Source organism: Capsicum annuum, chromosome 6 (assembly GCF_002878395.1).
Source record: "Capsicum annuum cultivar UCD-10X-F1 chromosome 6, UCD10Xv1.1, whole genome shotgun sequence".
Taxonomy (NCBI): domain Eukaryota; kingdom Viridiplantae; phylum Streptophyta; class Magnoliopsida; order Solanales; family Solanaceae; genus Capsicum; species Capsicum annuum.
The window spans coordinates 198,639,251-198,658,025 of NC_061116.1; the positions used below are offsets into that span (position 1 = coordinate 198,639,251).

An 18,775-nucleotide genomic window follows, 5' to 3' on the forward strand; every position below is an offset into this window, starting at 1 on the left:
AAATTTCAGAATGATACATGTTCAGAAAAGGTTAAAAATTGAGCATAAAGAGATGTTAGGTGGTCCCCGAAGAAGGCGTGAGTTCAGACAACTCATTGCCCAAAACCGTGATTTTGCCGATCCGGGTATATTATTATATGCTAGCTTAAGTGCCGTGTGGTGTATCAGACTCAGACACTCCAACCCTTGCGGCACACTTGGGTTGGGGGCTTCCCCGTCGAGTCAATGACGGATTTCATATAGCCCGTGGAATATCAGACTTGTAGGGGAGTGCCACCTAAATTAGAAGTAATACAAAGATCAGAAATTGTTTTGAAAAGAATGTCTTATGATTTTCGAATGATGCCCATGTGTTTTTAGAAACTATTTTATTCATGATGTGTTGATAAAAAGTGCTCTCATCTATTATATATATGTTCAAATACTTTATTTTGGATTGCTTTGCGTGCCAGTACATTTGTGCTGACCCCCCCTCCTTCCAGATTTTGAGACACGGTCTAGGGGTCCAGATGAACAGTAGATATTTCAGATCGCAAATCAGATTGTGTAGTGGTGAGCCTTCTATATTCCAAAAGGCCTATTTACTTTCAGATATTTATCTTTAGTCATGTTTTGGTCTACTGAGGGCCTTGTCCTAGATTTTAGACAGTTGCTATTAGTCATGTAGTAGAGATTTCGTAGATGGATTTCAGATGTTGATAGATGTTGAGGGACTTTATTTCCCATTATTGATTTTATTAGACTTATGACCATGTTTCCGTAATATCGTGTATCTTTCGCATTTCTTTTATCATATGAATTATGTGCATGATTACCAGATAGATAGGGGGCATCCCGGGTCTTCACGGTTTGGGATGCTCGTCACGGCTAGGCCCCAGTTCGAGTCGTGACAATTATTCCTTTAGGACACTCCGTGAATTCGGAGGACTTGGTCTTAAATTCTGTTTCATCTCTTTTCTGAATCTTAACACACTTCTTAGATAGATTATTCGTACTCTAGTGTTGAAGGTGTTACAGAACTTCATAAGTGTTCTTGTCTTGGACTTGAACTAGTGTTGAAATTTGTATTTCTTATATACAAATTCTTGTACCCGAATACATAAAAGATAACACCAAATACCTTTCTGTATCCTCGTATGCTTCAATATCAAATTCCATAAATATAGAGTCTTCTTCTTCAGCCTCACCAGTAAACCACAACACTGCTTTAGGAATTATTTTGTTCCGAATTATTGAGCTGCAAATGGAAGCAGAAAAAATAACATCACATTACTCTTTGAATTCAAACAATAGCAATTCGCAACTTATGATGCACAGAACAAAAAGTAGAATTTGAAAGGACAAAGATAAAATAAAAGTAAATTAGTACAAAAGACACAATCCAAGAGACGAAGAAATGATCTACAGACCCAATTTCATAATCTTCTTGCATATCATGCTGGATTCTTGCAACCTGACAGAAATACATTTGTCTAAGTTCTGACATCAGATGTAAATTTAGTAAATTTAACAATAAATTAATAAGCTAAAGTTTAGGTACCGGTGGCAGTTTGAAAAATTTTTAAAAGCTTTCACAATCCAGAGTCTTGATCATGGGTTTAGCACTTTTTAGCTTAGCGCTTGGATTGCATTTTACCATCTTCTTTGTCAAGCATTTTCCTGGAAACCAGTCAATATCCGTCCTGCAACACGTCCCACACATCAAACTTTCCAACAGAAAAAGGATCATAACATATCAACCGAAGTAAAAAGATGGCAGAATTTACCATGTTACGTTTTTTGCCATATCCTTATTTACCCTTTGTTAGATGAAGAAACTCGCAAAATCGCCATGGATTTCGTCGTCTGAAAACTCAAAATCGAAAGAGAGAGAAAAAGTAAAGATATTTTCTTATTTGTGTGTACTTTCAGAATCTTACATCAACATTACTTTTATGTAAAAATGAATATGCAACAATATAATTTTGGAAATGTAAACTTGGTCCTTTTGTCAACAAATAAACTAATCTAGTTTTGTTCTTATTGGGCCGCTTCATGTGGCCCAATGGCCATGTCAATACCCCCTCAAACTGGAAGGGGGAAACACAGATTGGACAAGAGCTGATGATGTAGCACCCCTTAAAGGGACTTGGTAAGCAAATCAGCCAGCTGCTCTGTAGAACGAAGGAACTGAAGAGAGATCAGACCATCAGACAAACAGTCATGCACAAAATGACAACCAACATCGATATATTTAATGCGTTCATGGAATACAGTATTTTTAGCAATGTGGATGGCATCTTGACTGTCGCAAAATACCGGAATAGGAGAAGAAATAAGAAGACCCATATCTCCAAGAAGGCGCTTAAGCCAAGATAATTCTACAACAACTTGGCGCAAAGCCCTATATTCGGCCTCAGCGGAAGACAAGGAAATAGTGGGCTATTTCTTGCTTTTCCAGGATATGAGACTACCACCCAAAGTAATATAGAATCCAGTGACCGATTTTCGAGAATTAGCACAACCAGCACAGTCAGAGTCAGAATATACAGTGATGGAAAAATCATTAGAGTCGGAGTATACCCAAATCAGGAGCATTCATAAGGTAATGCAACACATGTAGAGCAGCCATCATATGAGGCACCTGTGGTTTGTTTAAAAACTGACTAAGGTGTTGAACGGAGAAAGATATATCAGGAAGGGTATGCTGTAAATAATTCAATTTCCCAACTAATCTTCTATAAATACAAGGATCTGTGGGAGGTGCATCCATGTCGACCAACAACTTGATAGAAGAGTCGAGTGGGGTAGAGACAGGAGAGTAGTGATCACAATAGAACTCATGGAGAAGATCCAAAGTGTATTTTCGTTGATTGATAATAAACCCAGCATAAATAAATTCAATCTTCAAGCCCAAGAAATAATGAACACTCCCAAGATCCTTGATCTTTAATTGAGCATCTAAAAAAAACTTCAAACTAGTCAATTCTGGAAAATTAGCTCCAGCCAGTAGAATGTCATCAACGTACACAACAATGACAATTAGGAAGGAACCAGACCCTTTTGTGAAGAGAGAATAATCATTCTTACTGCCAAAGAAACTCTTGGATAGTAAAACCTTGGACAACCTGCTAAACCACTGTCTAGAGGCCTGTTTCAGGCCATAAAGTGACTTTTTGAGCCGACAAACAAGAGGGTCCTGAGATGGGCAAGAAACAGAAACCTTAAGACCAAGAGGAAGCTTCATATACACCTCTTCATGGAGATTCCCATGAAGAAAGGCATTGTTCACATCAAGTTGGAAAATAGTCTAACTCTTTTTGATGGCCAAAGTGAGGAGGCATTTAATAGTGGTAAGATTGACAACCGGAGAGAAAGTTTCATTATAATCAACGCCTTCCTATTGAGTATCACCGTGAATGACTAATCATTCTTTATATCTTTCTATTGAACCATCGAATTTCTGCTTGATTTTGTAAACCCATTTGTAAGGAATAGCCTTCTTATGGGTAGAAAAAGGCACAATATCCCAAGTCTGATTAGTTTTAAGAGCCTTAAACTCTTGTAACATTGCTTCCTGCCAAGAAGGGTTAGAAGCTTCCTGGTGGTAAAATTGGGGATCTTGAATGTGTATATCACTAGATGAAGCTCGTGGATTCGTGGAACTAAAGTTGCAAATGAAATCAGTAAAATGACATGGTTTTTGAGAGATTCTTGAGGATTTCCTAATGGGGGCTATAATAACAGATGGTGGAGCCATAGGAGGTAGAACGACTGGTGGAGATAGAGGAATAGGGGAAGGTGAGGGGATGGGAGCAGAAGAAGGTTAAGATGCCGTATAGGAAGGAAAAGAGGAAAGTGGAACAGAATCATCAAAGAAAATAGGTGGAATGGAGGAGGGCAAAGGGGGAGGAGGAGAATGGTAAGGGAACACATGCTCATGAAAAATGACATCTCTAGAATAAAATATAGAATGAGAGTTGAGATCCAACAACTTGTAGGTCTTCTTACCAGAAGGATAGCCTAGAAAAACTGATTTGATAGACCTAGACTGAAACTTATCCCTCCCATGTTTAGGTGAAGATGCAAAACACAAACTACCAAAATATTTTAAATGGTTGTAGGATGGAGGATGACCATATAATTTTTCAAGTGTAGAAACATTATTCAGAACGGTGGAAGGCAGTCTGTTAACGAGATATGTGGCTGTTAAGACACACTCCCACCAATATTTCTTCGGAAGATTAGACTGAAAAAGTAAGGATCTAGAAACCTCTAACAAATATTTGTGCTTCCTCTCAACAACTCTATTTTGTTGAGGGGTATGGGGAATAGTAGTTTGATGAAGAATGCCATGGGCATTAAAAAATTCTTGTCAAGCAAAACTGCCCCCTAGATTAAGGGCATTGTCTGCTCTAATAGATTGAATATATGATTGGAAATGAGTTTTGACCATGGACACAAAAGCTTTTAAAACATTGAAAGCATTACTTTTACAAGATAAAAGATGAGTCCAGGTAACTCTTGTAAAATCATCTACTAGGGTAAGAAAATATCTAAAATTTTTGTGGGTTTTAGTATTATAAGGACCTCACATGTCAACATGTATCAATTAAAAAGGAACAATTGTCCTTATGGAGCTAAGTGAAAAAGAAGATCTCTGTTGTCTAGCCATTGGGCAGATTGAACAGAGGAATTATTGTTGAAGAGGAAGAGAATAAGCCAAAAAAGAGATGGACTTTATTTTATGAAAAGGTAAATGGCCTAACCTTTGATGCCAATATATATCCAGTTTATTAGTAGGTGAAACAGGTAAACAAAAAGTATTATTAATGAGAACATTACTAGAGTTACAATAAGAAGCAGAAGGAACAATAGAACCAGAATGTAAATCTGAAAAACAAGTGCTTGAATTATTTACAGGGGTGGAATGAGAAAATGAAGACAAAGTAGTGCAAGGGGAAACAGTGTCATGATCTTGACATATGAAGTACAATTTATTTGCAGCCTTACCAATTTCCAGAGGCCTCTTTAGAGAAGGGCCCTGTAAAAAACAAGTAGATATGGTAAGTACAACATGACATTAAAGTTGAACAAGTAATTTGTGGATAGAAATCAAGTTAAAGTGGAAAGAAGGGACTAAAAGTACATTGTGTAAGGTTATATCGGGTCTAAAATTAAAAGAGCCAATGAATATAACCTTCACTTTGTACCCATTAGGTAAGGTGATTAACTGTGGTGTATGTAAGGGTTATAGGTCATGAAGAAGGTGTTTGTGTCGGGTCATATGATTGGTGGCTCCTGAATCCAAAATCCAAGGACTAAAACCATCTAACTGTGAAATAGCACACACATAAGAATCCATATTATTGACTATAGAACTATTAAACACACCTACAAAAGCACTGAAAACACCATTATCATCAAGTTTGCCTTTAAGAGATGGTGTGTTATCCTGAAGACTCAAGAGATACTGATAGTGTTGATATTGGTCCTTAGTGAAGCCAGCTGGAATCGAAGATTCTGTAAGAAGCTTGGCATTGTGAACACAAGAAGCAGAACAGAAGAAGAAGCAGAACTTCTCTTATTTCTTGCGAACTTAAAGTCTGTAGGAAATCCATGCAGCCTATAGCAATCTTTAATTACATGCCTAGATTTCTCGCAATACTTGCAAGAAACATTGGCATTATTGTGAATAATTGATACAGTAGAGTTACTGCCAGAGGTTCTGGTTGGGGTATTCATTCCAAATTGTACCTTCTTGGGCTCAAAATGAAATCTCTGATTATAGTTAGGAGTATCACCCCTTCTATACTGAGGACCTGAACTGGTGGAAGCTGAAAAACAACAGAATCATTGGAGAAGCTAGGAATATGAGGGGAGCTTTCCTTTTGGTGCTCATCATGCTGCATCATTGAGTAAGCTCTACTAATAGATGATAAGGGAGACATCATGAGGATGTTTGTCTTGCAAGAGGAATAATATTCATTCAACCCACTCAATAACTGGAATAATTTTTTCTCCTCTAAGAGTTTTGTTAAAGCTTCACAAGTACAAGTGGGACCTATATACACTGTGTGTAGCTCATCCCATAAGCTTCTCATTTTGGTGAAATATGTTGCTATATCGGATGATCCCTGACTAGTGGCACTAATTTCACGTTGTATTTAAATGTATTTGGATCTATTTGACTGACCAAATCTTTCATTGAGGACATTCTAAATTTCCCTAGCAGTATTATACCCTATAAGGCTAAGAGCGATGTTCCTAGAAACGAAATTGGTCATCTAAGCAATGAACATGTCATTACATTGTTCCCAACCTTGGTAATATGGAGAATCCTCTGAAGGTTGAGGATTTGGTCCAGTAATAACACCAAGCTTGTTCTTCGCAAAAAAAGCAACAAGCATACTCCTCCTCCAAATGACGAAACCATTTCCATCAAAAGGAGGAGATACTAAAGAGGTATTTCGATTGTCTGAGGGATGAATATAGAATGGATGAGAAGGATCAATTGAAAAAGGCATAAATCCCTCAGTTCTAGCGGAAGCAGATAAGGTAATTGTGATATTATCCATTTTAGATGACAAAGACAATAAATTTTGGAACAAGCAGCTAAGGATAAGAAGAGTCACAGAGATTATCAAAATCGCCAACAACAATTCAACACAGCTATCAAAACCAACAATTCAACACAGAATCACCAATAATAATTCAATAGTCACCAGAAGACTTCCACAATTCAATACAGTTACCAAAAAACTTCAACGACAAACCACCACCAACGACTTCAACACAGTTACCAGAAAACTTCAATAATACCACCATCAATGACTTCATCACAATCACTAGAAACTATATCTCGTAATACAAAAATTTAGTGGGATGTTATTGTGCTTCTTCAAAAACTTGAAGAAGTAAAGCCTTGTTCAATAGAAATGTATGGAATTTCACCAGAAAACCAAATGTCACCGGTGAATTTCGTCAGAGAGACCCTTGAAGGGTAGGATCGGTCGATAGAGGACAACGAGTACTACTAGAAACCTGTCTCTAATATCATGTTTGTAATACCTCGACGTCTTCTTAGCTAAATTCCATCCATAAAAAGTCTAAGCATTAGCTTCTAGAATAATCAAATTAATTTTCATGTGGAATTTCCTACATTTTAACCTTTTATTACATAGATAACTGAATTATCTTTCCAACGATATAAGATTCGTCCAAAACGGACCCTCGGTGAAGAAGTTATGAATAATTTATAGTTCCAGTCGTAAACATCGTCATTTTGGTGTCTAGCGCATCGCGGAGAGGGTCAAATTGATAATCGTCAAAGTCCAGTGGGGCTCTGCGATGGTGGATCATTGCGGAGGCACCCAATTTCCCACTCATCGAATTCCAGTGGACCACCGCGATTGTGGCGCGTCGCGGTGGTACTTGAAATTGGGTTTTTAAGTTCAAATTTCCAGTTCCATTCAGGAGTCATTAAGGATGAATTTGACTTTTCCCTAACCTTTAAAACCATCCATACTAAGGATTTAGGGTATGTTTGAGCAACTTAACCCTATTTTCATCAAAATCATCAAGAATCCTCTCTAGGGTTTCAAAATAAAAATCCAAATAGTTCAAGATTCAACCGTAGGTTTTGAAGTTGATCCCATATTTGGAATCCCCAGGTCGTAGGCTTCAATAAGAACCTATTGTCTTCCTAATTCGAGGTACGCAAGGTTTTTCCTAAAATCTCATGGGCATAGAAATCATGTTTTAAGAATGAGGTTTTGAAGTTTATGAATATAATCATGTTTTAAAAATTATAACGGTATTGTTTTTGTCTTTAGGCCTTTCCCCCAAATTGATTTAAAATTATGTATATATGTACATATGTGTTCAAGAATGGTTATTCAATTGAGAGCATGAATTATCATGAATCCCTCTCTTGTTATGAGTTTTCTCATCTCCGTATGATATAAATTATTTTGAATGCATTTTGAAGAGCATGATATGAAATGCTTTGGCTTTTGCTATGTTTTGAATATGACTTTTGAATACGAAAGAGAGGGTTGTGAATGTTGAATATACATATAATGAAAGAGTGCATGGTTTTGCCAAAAGCACATGACTACCATATATTTGATGAGAGTTTTTGCATGGTTTTGACTTGTGTTTTGGAACATGAAATCGTTTATGCAACTTACATGTTTTGGGTGGTCAGAAACTACATTTTTTATGAAAGATCATGCTTATTACATTATGGCTCAGAAATAGAACATGCAAGTCTTGGTGTGACGACACCAGCTCAGAAAATGCCACGATAAATTCAGAACAGAATAGAATACATATTTGAAATCAGATTTACAGATTTTGTGATTAGAATGTTGCATGATTAGAAATAGTTAAAATTAGGCAGAAAGAGATGTTAGGTGGTTCCCCAAAGAAGGCATGCGTCAAGATACTCATTACCCGAAATTGTGATTTATCGATCCAGGTGCTGTGTGGTGTATTAGAATCAGAGACTCCAACCCTTACGGCATACTTGGGTTGGAGGCTTCTCCATCGAGTCAATGACGGATTCCATATAGCCCGTGGATTATAAAAAAATGTAGGGGAGTGCCACCTAACTCAGAAGTAATACAAAGATCATAAAATGTTTTGATAAGAATGATTTATGATTAGTTGAATGATTCCCATGTGTTTCCAGAAACTATTTTATGCATGACGTTTGATAAAATATTTCTTTTATCTATTTTATATATATGTTCAAGTACTCTATTTTGGATTGCTTCGTGTGCCAGTACTTTTGTGCTGACCCCCCTCCAGGTTCTGAGGCACACTCTAGGGTCTAGATAAACAGTAGATATTTCAAATTGCAGATCAAATTGTGCAGTGGTAAGCCTTCTATGATCCAGAAGGCCTGGTTATTTTAGATAATTATCTTTAGTTCTGTTTTGGTCTACTGGGGGCCTTGTCCCAGTTTTCAGACAGTTTGTTTAGTCCATATTAGAGATTTCACAGACTGAGTCAGACATTATTATTCAGATATATCTTGGATTTCAATTTTCAGTGTTATGATCACATTCAGGTTGACCATGTTTCCGTAGTATTGTGAATCTTTCATATTTTTTTTATCATATGAATTATGTGCATGATTACCAGATTGATAGGGGTGTTTCGGGCCTTCTTGGTTCAGAATGCTCGTCACGGCCAGGGCCCCGATTTAGTTCGTAACAAATTTAGTATCAAAGCATGGTTTATGGTCCCAGGGTATCTGCAAAATCGCATCGGGTAGAGTCTTTTTTATGGGTGTGTAGTGCACCACACTAATAAGCAGGAGGCCACTAGGAATTTAGGAAATGTTTCCCTTCTTTGTGATTTAGTTCGTGCTTCAGATTCAAGTCTGTTCCTAATCAGTGATCTTTTGTCTTACAGAAATAACAGTCATGTCTCCTTGTCGTAATACTAATTAGAGTGCTCAGAATGATGAATTCGTCCCACTCATGGGATGAGGACACGTAATAAAGCTCCCACTCCAAACCCTATCCCTACTTTGGGAGTCCCTCCAGTCTCGACCAGTCCACCTAGGGCTCCACGGACCAATGTTAACCGTCCCCCGATTGCTTAGAGGGATATTTTGAATGCAGAATTCAGATAATTTATTCATGTGCTGACAAAGTTGGTGGCTAATCAGGCCCAAGATTAGAACATGTTGGGTCTGCACCTGTTACATCTGAGGATACTAGGTGGGACAGTTCAGGAGAATGAACCCACCCAAGTTTACTGGCACCAAGGTAGAAGAAGATCCGAAAGAATTCGTAGATGAAATGGAGAAAATTTTCAAAATAATGCATGTGGATCAGATTAAAGGTGTTGAGTTGGCATCCTAGCAGCTGAAGGATCTAGCAAACCAATGGTACAATGAGTGGGAGGATGCAAAGAGTGACAGTGCTGAGCCCACAGTTTGGGATGAGTTTGTAGAAGCTTTTCTTGACAGGTTCTTTCCTCTAAAGATGAGAGAAGATAAAGCATAGGAGTTCATAAACCTCAAGCAGGGTAAGATGAGCGTGCAGGAGTACACTTTGAAATTTAATCAGCTGGCCCGTTATGCTCCCGAGGTGACGAGTAGTATGAGGGCCCAAATGAGGAAGTTTGCTTCAGGCCTTTTAGATATCTGGTGTTGAGTGTCAGGGAGCTATGCTGAAAAAAGAGTTGAACTTTGCTAGGCTAACAGTTCATATGCAATAGATAGAGGAGAAGAAAAAGAAGATTTCTGAAGCTAGGGATAATGAAAGACAGGCAAAAAGAGCCAGATCTGCTGACCTGGGTTATAGTCAGCCTCAAAGCAGTAAGTGGGGAAATAAATGGCAGAAGAATAAGAATTGGGGTAATGCACAGTTTGCTGGCAGCGCCCCAGCGCCCAAACCACCAGCAGACAGACGATCTCAAAGTTTCCTAACTCACCATATATCCAGAGCCTCAGTTACTCAGTCATAGGGCAGTGTCGCTCAGCAGCATCATACTTTTCCGCAGTGTAAGACTTGTGGTAGAAATCATCCAGGGAGATTTCAGTTAGGCGCATTTGTATGTTATTCATGTGGTCAACCGGGTCACATTCGGAGGGACTGTCCATCTTCTAGGAAGAATGTTGGTGGTGCAAAGTCTCAGGAAAATTCTTCGGCACCACAACCGCCTCAAAAGGGTGTCACACCAACTGCCGGGAGTGGTTGCAACCGGTTATATGCTTTGACCAACCTCCAGGAGGCGAAAGTTTCCCCAGACGTTGTCACCAATACATTACAAATCTTTTCCCGTGATGTTTACGTGTTACTTGACCCCGGGTCTACCCTATCCTATGTGACCTCTTATGTGGCTTTGGTTTCGGGTTTGAGCCCGATATGATTTCTGAACCTTTCTCTGTTTCCACTTCGATGGGTGATTCTGTTGTGACTAGGAGGGTGTATAAAAATTGTGTGGTATCTATTCTTAGCTGGGATATTATGGCAGACCTCATAGAACTCGATATGGTTGCTTTTGATGGTTTCTGAGGGATGGATTGGCTCCATTCATGCTATGCCACGTTAAATTGTAGGACTCGAAGAGTCACCTTTTTCTTTATTGAATGAGCCAGTGATAGAATGGAAGGGACATTCTTTAGCACCTAAAGGGCACTTTATATCCTATCTCAAGGCCTGGAGACTCATTTTTAAAGGCTGTTTGTATCACCTTATCTGGGTTAAGGACTCTAATGCTGAGGGTCTTTCTCTTCAGTCTGTCCCTGTAATAAATGAATTTCCAGAAGTCTTTCCAGATGATCTCCTGAGAATACCACCTGATAGGGAGATAGAGTTTGGTATTGATATGTTGCCAGATACCCGCCCCATCTCTATTCCTCCATATAGAATGGATCCTACAGAACTACAAGAGTTGAAGGAACAACTAGCAGATCTTCTAGATAAAGGTTTTATACGCCCTAGTATGTCACCTTGGGGTGCGCCTGTACTCTTCGCGTGATAGAAAGACGGTTCCCTTCGTATGTGCATAAACTACCGTCAGCTGAATAAGGTCACGATTAAAAATAAGTATCCACTTCCTAGGATTGATGATCTTTTTGAACAACTTCAGGGTGATAGATGTTTTTCAAAGATAGACCTTCGTTCGGGATACCATCAGTTGAAGGTTAGAGAGTTAGATATTCCCAAAACAACTTTTTGAACCAGATACGGTCGTTTTAAATTCTTAGTCATGTCCTTCGGATTGACTAATGCCCCTACAACTTTTATGGACCTAATGAATAGGGTTTTTCATCAGTTCCTGGATCTATTTGTGATAGTATTCATTGATGACATCTTGATTTATTCGAAAAATGAGGAGGATCATTTCTTCAGACTCTTAAAGATCATAACTTGTATGCAAAATTCTCCAAGTGTCAATTCTGGCTTAATGCCATTGCGTTCTTAGGTCATATTGTGTCTAGTGACGGTATTAGAGTGGATCCCCAAAAAGTTAAAGCATTAAGAAAATGGCCCAGACCCATGGCTCCAACTGACATTCAGAGCTTCTTGGGTCTGGCGGGTTATTACAGAAGGTTTGTGGAGAGTTTTTCCTCCATAGCTGCTCCGCTCACTAAATTGACTCAGTAAAAGGTGAAGTTTATGTGGTCTGACTTGTGCGAAAATACTTTTGAGAAGTTGGAGGACAAGCTGACTACTGCTCCTGTTTTGACTCTTCCTGAGGGGGTAAATGGTTTTGTGGTATACTGTGATGCATACCGTGTGGGACTTAGTTGTGTTCTGATGCAACATGGTAAGGTGGTAGCTTATGCGTCTAGGCAATTAAAAGTGCATGAGCGAAACTACCCCACTCATGACTTGGAGTTAGCAGTCGTGGTATTTGCATTTAGAATCTGGAGGCATTATATATATGGAGTGCATGTTGATATTTATACTAACCACAAAAGTTTGCAGTATGTTTTCTCCCAGAAAGAATTGAACCTCAGGCGGAGGCGTTGGATGGAGCTTTTGAAAGACTATGATATGAGCCTGCATTACCATTTGGGCAAGGCAAACGTTGTAGTTGATGCTCTTAGTAGGTTGTCTATGGGCAGCCTTTCTCATGTTGAAGAGGGGAGAAGAAAGATGATGAAGGACATTCACCGCCTTTCAAATTTGGGAGTACGACTCTTAGATGCCTAAGATGGAGGGGTGGTTGTTCATGAGATAGCTAAATCATCTCTTTGTGCCGAAGTCAATGAAAAGCAGGCCGAATATCCCATTTTGATGCAGATTAAGAGAGATATGGGTCAACAGAAAGTAATGTCGTTTGAGATTGGTGCGATGGTATTATGAGATATCAGGGTAGATTATGTGTGCCTACTGTAGACAGGCTGCGGGAAAAAATCCTTAGTGAGGCTCACACGTCGTGGTATGTTTTTCACCCATGCTCTACAAAAATGTATCATGATTTGAAAACCATTTATTGGTGGAATAATATAAAGTATGATGTGGCTAAGTATGTTGCCAAGTGTTTGAATTGTCAGCAAGTCAAGGTGGAACACATGAGGCCAGGTGGTACTTCTCAAGAGATAACATTGCCTTTATGGAAGTGGGAGATGATCAATATGGACTTCATTACAGGACTTTCGAAGTCCCAAAAATAGTATGATTCTATATGGGTAATTGTAGATACGCTAAACAAGTCAGCGCACTTTCTGCCTATCAGGACTAACTATTCAGGAGAGGATTATGCTAAGCTGTTCATCGCAGAAATAGTTCGTTTGTATGGGGCACCTGTGTCCATTATATCTGACTAAGGTACACAGTTTTCTTCTCAGTTTTGGAGATCTTTTCAGAGAGGTTTAGGTACCCAAGTGAACCTAAGTACTACTTTTCACCCCCAAATGGATGGGCAAACGGAACGCACCATCCAGACCCTTGAGGATATTTTGAGGGCTTATGTGATTGATTTTAAAGGTAGTTGGGTGGATCACTTGCCATTGATAGAGTTCACGTATAATAATAGTTTCCATTCCAGTATTAAGATGGAGCCATTTGAGGCATTGTATGGGAGAAGATGTAGGTCACCAATAGTGTGGTATGAAGTGGGTGAGATACAGATGTTTGGGCCTGATCTTGTTCATCAAGCGATGAAAGATGTGAAACTTATTAGAGAACGACTTAAAACAGCTCAGGGTCATCAAAAATCCTATGTCGATGTTAGAAGGAGAGAGTTAGAATTTGAGGTTAAAGATTGGGTATTTTTTAAGGTTTCTCCCATGAAGGGAGTTATGCAATTCGGGAAGAAGGGTAAGCTGAGTCCTTGCTATATAGGACCATACCAGATTTTGAGAACAATGGGTGGATTTGCGTATGAATTAGAGTTTCCTGTAAGTTTGGGTTCTGTCCATCCAGTATTTCATATATCCATGCTGAAGAAGTGCATTGGAGATCATTCGTTAGTAGTACCCATCGAAGAAATCAAGGTGACAGACTCTTTGTCCTATGAAGAAGAGCCGGAAGCAATTTTGGATCGCCAAGTTAGAAAGTTGAGAAGAAAAGACATTGTTTCTATTAAAGTGTTAAGGAGAAATCATAAAGTCAAAGAAGCAACTTGGGAATCAGAAGATTATATGAAAGATAGATACCCAAATTTATTTGATCCAGTGAATGAAGTGATGGAATGTACAATCTTTGTCCTTTTCTTTCCATGCCTTTGTTTGCTTGAAATCATGCTTATCTATTTTCTATATCATCATTCTAGGACGAATGATCCCAAGAGGGGATATTGTAACACCCTGACGTCTTCTTAGCTAAATTCCGTCCATGGAAAGTCTAAGCATTAGCTTCTAGAATGATCTAAATTAATTTTCATGTGGAATTTCCTACATTTCAACCTTTCATTACGTAGATGACTGAATTAGCTTTCCAACGATATAATATTCGTCCAAAATAGACCCTCGGTGAAGAAGTTATGAATAATTTATAGTTACAATCGTAAACATCATCATTTTGGTGTCTAGTGCATCGCGGAGAGGCTTAAATTGACAATCATCAAATTCCAGTGGGGCTCCGTGATGATGGCGCATTACGGAGGCACCCAATTTCCCACTCGTCGAATTCCAGTGGACCACCATGATTGTGGCGCGTCGCGGTGGTACCCGAAATCGGGTTTTTAAGTTCAAATTTTCAGTTTTGTTCCGGAGTCATTAAGGGTAAATTTGACTTTTCCCTAACCTTTAAAATTGTCCAAACAAAGGATTTAGGGTATGTTTGAGCAACTTAACCCTATTTTCATCAAAATCATCAAGAATCCTCTCTAGGTTTTCAAAATAAAGACCCAAGTAGTTCAAGATTCAACTGTAGGTTTCGAAGTTGATCGCATATTTGAAATCCCCAGGTCGTAGGCTTCATAAAGTACCTATTGTCTTCCTAATTCGAGGTACGTAGAGTTTTTCCTAAAATCTCATGGGCATAGAAATCATGTTTTAAGAATGGGGTTTTGAAGTTTATGAATATAATCATGTTTTAGAAGTTTTAACGGTATTGTTTTGGTCTTTAGGCCTTTCCCCCAAATTGATTTGACATTATGTATATATGTACGTATGTGTTCAAGAATGGCTATTCAATTGAGAGCATGAATTATAATGAATCCCTCTCTTGTTATGAGTTTTCTCATCTTCGTATGATATAAATTGTTTTGAATGCGTTTTGAAGAGCATGATATGAAATACTTTGGCTTTTGTTATGTTTTGAATACAAAAGAGAGGATTGTGAATGTTGAATATACATATAATGAAAGAGTGCATGGTTTTGCCAAAAGCACGTGACTACCATATATTTGATGAGAGTTTTTGCATGGTTTTGACTTGAGTTTTTGGAATATGAAATCTTTTATACAAATTACATGTTTTGGGTGGTCAGAAACTACATTTTTTATGAAAGATCATGCTTATTGCATTATGGCTCAGAAATAGAACATGCAAGTCTTGGTGTGAGACACCAACTCAGAAAATGCCATGATAAATTCAAAATAGAATAGAATACATGTTTAAAATCAGATTTACAGATTTTGTGATTAGAATGTTGCATGATTAGAAATGGTTAAGAATTAGGCAGAAAGAGATGTTAGGTAGTTCCCCGAAGAAGGCATAAGTCCAGATACTCATTACCCGAAATCATGATTTGCCGATCCGGGTATATCTTATATTACACTGGCCTAGTGTCGTGTGGCGTGTTAGAATCAGAGACTCCAACCCTTGCGGCACACTCGGGTTGGAGGCGTCCCCACCGAGTTAATGGATGATTCCATATAGCCCGTGGAATATCAAAAAATGTAGGGGAGTTCCACCTAAATCATAAGTAATACAAAGATCAGAAATTATTTTGACAAGAATGATTTATGATTGCTTGAATGATGCCCATGTGTTTCCAGAAACTATTTTATGCATGACGTTTGATAAAAAATTGCTCTTATCTATTTTATATATATGTTCAAGTACTCTATTTTGGATTGCTTTGCGTGCCAGTACTTTTGTACTGAACCTCCTCCCTCCAGGTTATGAGGCACAGTCTAGGGGTCCAGATAAACAGTAGATATTTCAGATCACAGATCAGATTGTGCAGTGGTGAGCCTTCTATGTTCCAGACGGCCTGGTTATTTCAGATAATTATTTTTAGTTCTGTTTTGGTCTGCTGGGGTCCTGGTCTCAGTTTTCAGACAGTTTGTTTAGTCCATAATAGAGATTTCGCAGACTGAGTCAGACATTATTATTCAGATATATCTTGGATTTCAGTTTTCAGTGTTATGATCACATTCAGGTTGACCATGTTTATGTAGTATTGTGAATCTTCCATATTTCTTTTATTATACAAATTATGTGCATGATTTCCAAATAGATAGGGGTGTTTCAGGCCTTCATGGTTCAGAATGCTCATCACGGCCAAGGCCCCAGTTCGGGTCATGACAATGTTAGATGAAGAAACTCACAAAATCGCCATGGATTTCGTTGACTGAAAACTCAGAATCAAAAGAGAGAAAGAGAGAGAAAAAGTAAAGATATTTTCTGATTTCTGTGTACTTCCAGAATCTTACATCAACATTACTTTTATGTAAAAATGAATATGCAACAATACAATTATGGAAATGTAAACTTTGGCCTTTTGTCAACAAACAAACTAATCTGGTTTTATTCTTATTGGGCTGCTTCATGTGGCCCAATGGCCATGTCAACACCCTTTTTTGACAGCTCTTTGTCAATATAGAATTCTTGAAAAAAGGGTTTGCATCTAGACGAAATCAAGCTTAAAACCCTTTGGATGATCGACCCTGCAACACTTGATATCCTTAAGGAATTTAAAAGCTTCTTCATCCCGCGGTGAGATATTCATCTGCAATAGAGTGTTTTGCAGTCAGTTCAATCATCAATGTAAGGAGTACTACAAGAAACGGTGATAACTTTAGATATTTACCTCCTCTTCGTATTCCTCAAAGGCCTTCATGGCAGTCAGCCAGAAGTTGGGAATAAAGGTTTGAGAGATGAAGAAGTAATATATTAGACTTGTGTATTATCCAAAGGTTACATTGATATATATATATATATATACAAGTAAAAGAAAGACTAACTAAGGTAACTAGATATCTAAATCACTAGAAATCAGCTAGAGAATTATATACATTTAATAGAGCACAAATTAGGGAGAGAAATCTGTACAATTGAGAGCACAAATTAGGGAGAGAAATCTGCACAATTTACTACACAATCAATCATGTCCTAATACGCCTCCGCAAGTTAGAGGTGGAGTCAATAACCTTTAACTTGGATAAATAATGATGAAACAGAAGACAAAGCAAAGGCTTTGTAATCGTGTCTGCGAGCTGATTGACAACATGTAAGTGCTGAACTAGCACCTGTTTTCGCTGTACTTGATCTCTAACAAAGTGAAAATCAACTTTAATGTATTTCATCCTACTGTGAAGTACCGGATTTTGACAAAGATAGGTAGCACCAACATTATCACAATAGATTATAGGTGGATCAGGCAGCTGCACATATAGTTCAATAAGAACTTTTTGAACCCAATTGACCTCAGCAAGTGCAGAAGCTACTGCATGATACTCTGCTTCAGTGAAGGAGCGCGGAATAGTGATTTTCTTTTTGGATGACCAACTAATAGAATTTTCACCAAGGTATAGGATATATCCAGAAGTAGAGTTCCTGTCATTAATGTCACCAGCCCAATCGGCATCTGAATGCATAAACAACCCAAGATGTGTCTTGCTCGTTATCTATAAGCTATGATTTTTGGTGAACTGGAGGTATCGCAAGAGACTCTTTACAAGAGACCAGTGTATTTGTGTAGGAGCATGCATGAATTGAGATAATTTGTTAACTGCATAGATTATATCTGGTCTGGTGAATGACAGATATTGAAGCTTACCAAGTACTTGACGATACAAGGTGTCATCCGCTAGAGGTGTGTCATCCTTTAAGGACAGTGAGGCCGTGGAACTCATGGGAGTTGTAACAGGCTTACATTCAGACGTGTTATGGGCAGCAAAAAGATCAGTAACATACTTTGCCTGCGAAAAGACGATCCCTTATTTAGTGCGGAGAACCTCAATACCCAAAAAGTAGTGGAGATGTCCGAGGTCTTTGAGAGAGAATCTGGATAAAAGAACCTGGATAGTTTTCTTGATAACCTCATAGTTTGATCCAGTGATAATTATGTCATCAACATATACAAGAATGTAGATCAATGCTTCATTTTGATGACGAATAAACAGAGAAGAGTCAGAGTTAGACTTTTGAAAGCCAATTTGAAGCAAGAATTGCTTTAACTCAGAGTACCAGGCTCGAGGGGCCTGCTTAAGTCCATAAATTTCTTTTCTTAGTTTGCACACATAATGAGGAAAATCGAGATGAGCATACCTACGAGGTTGATACATATAAAAATCTTCTTCAAGGTGTCCTTGAAGAAATGCATTATTCACATCCAGTTGGTGCAAATGCCAATTGTGCTGAACTGCAAGCGACAAAATGAGTCTAATAGTTATAGGTTTTACCACTGGACTAAATGTAGAGTTATAATCCATACCCGATCATTGCGTGAAGCCCTTTGCAGCTAGCCAAGCTTTATACTTGTCAACACTTCCATCTGATTTGGTTTTGATACGATAGAGCCATTTACAATCAACAATATTTTGAGAAGAGGATGGTGGTACAAGCTCCCATATCTGATTGTTCATCAATGCTTCAAACTCAAGTTTCATTGCTTCTCTCCAGTGTGCACTCTTTTGGGCTTGGTTATAA

The 18,775-nt window shown here is 38.4% G+C and overlaps 1 pseudogene; it reads right to left on the minus strand.

Moving 5' to 3' along the window:
* Positions 1 to 1,041: 1,041 nt before the first annotated feature.
* On the minus strand, positions 1,042 to 16,964 carry LOC107876088 (annotated as a pseudogene).
* Positions 16,965 to 18,775: the final 1,811 nt, after the last annotated feature.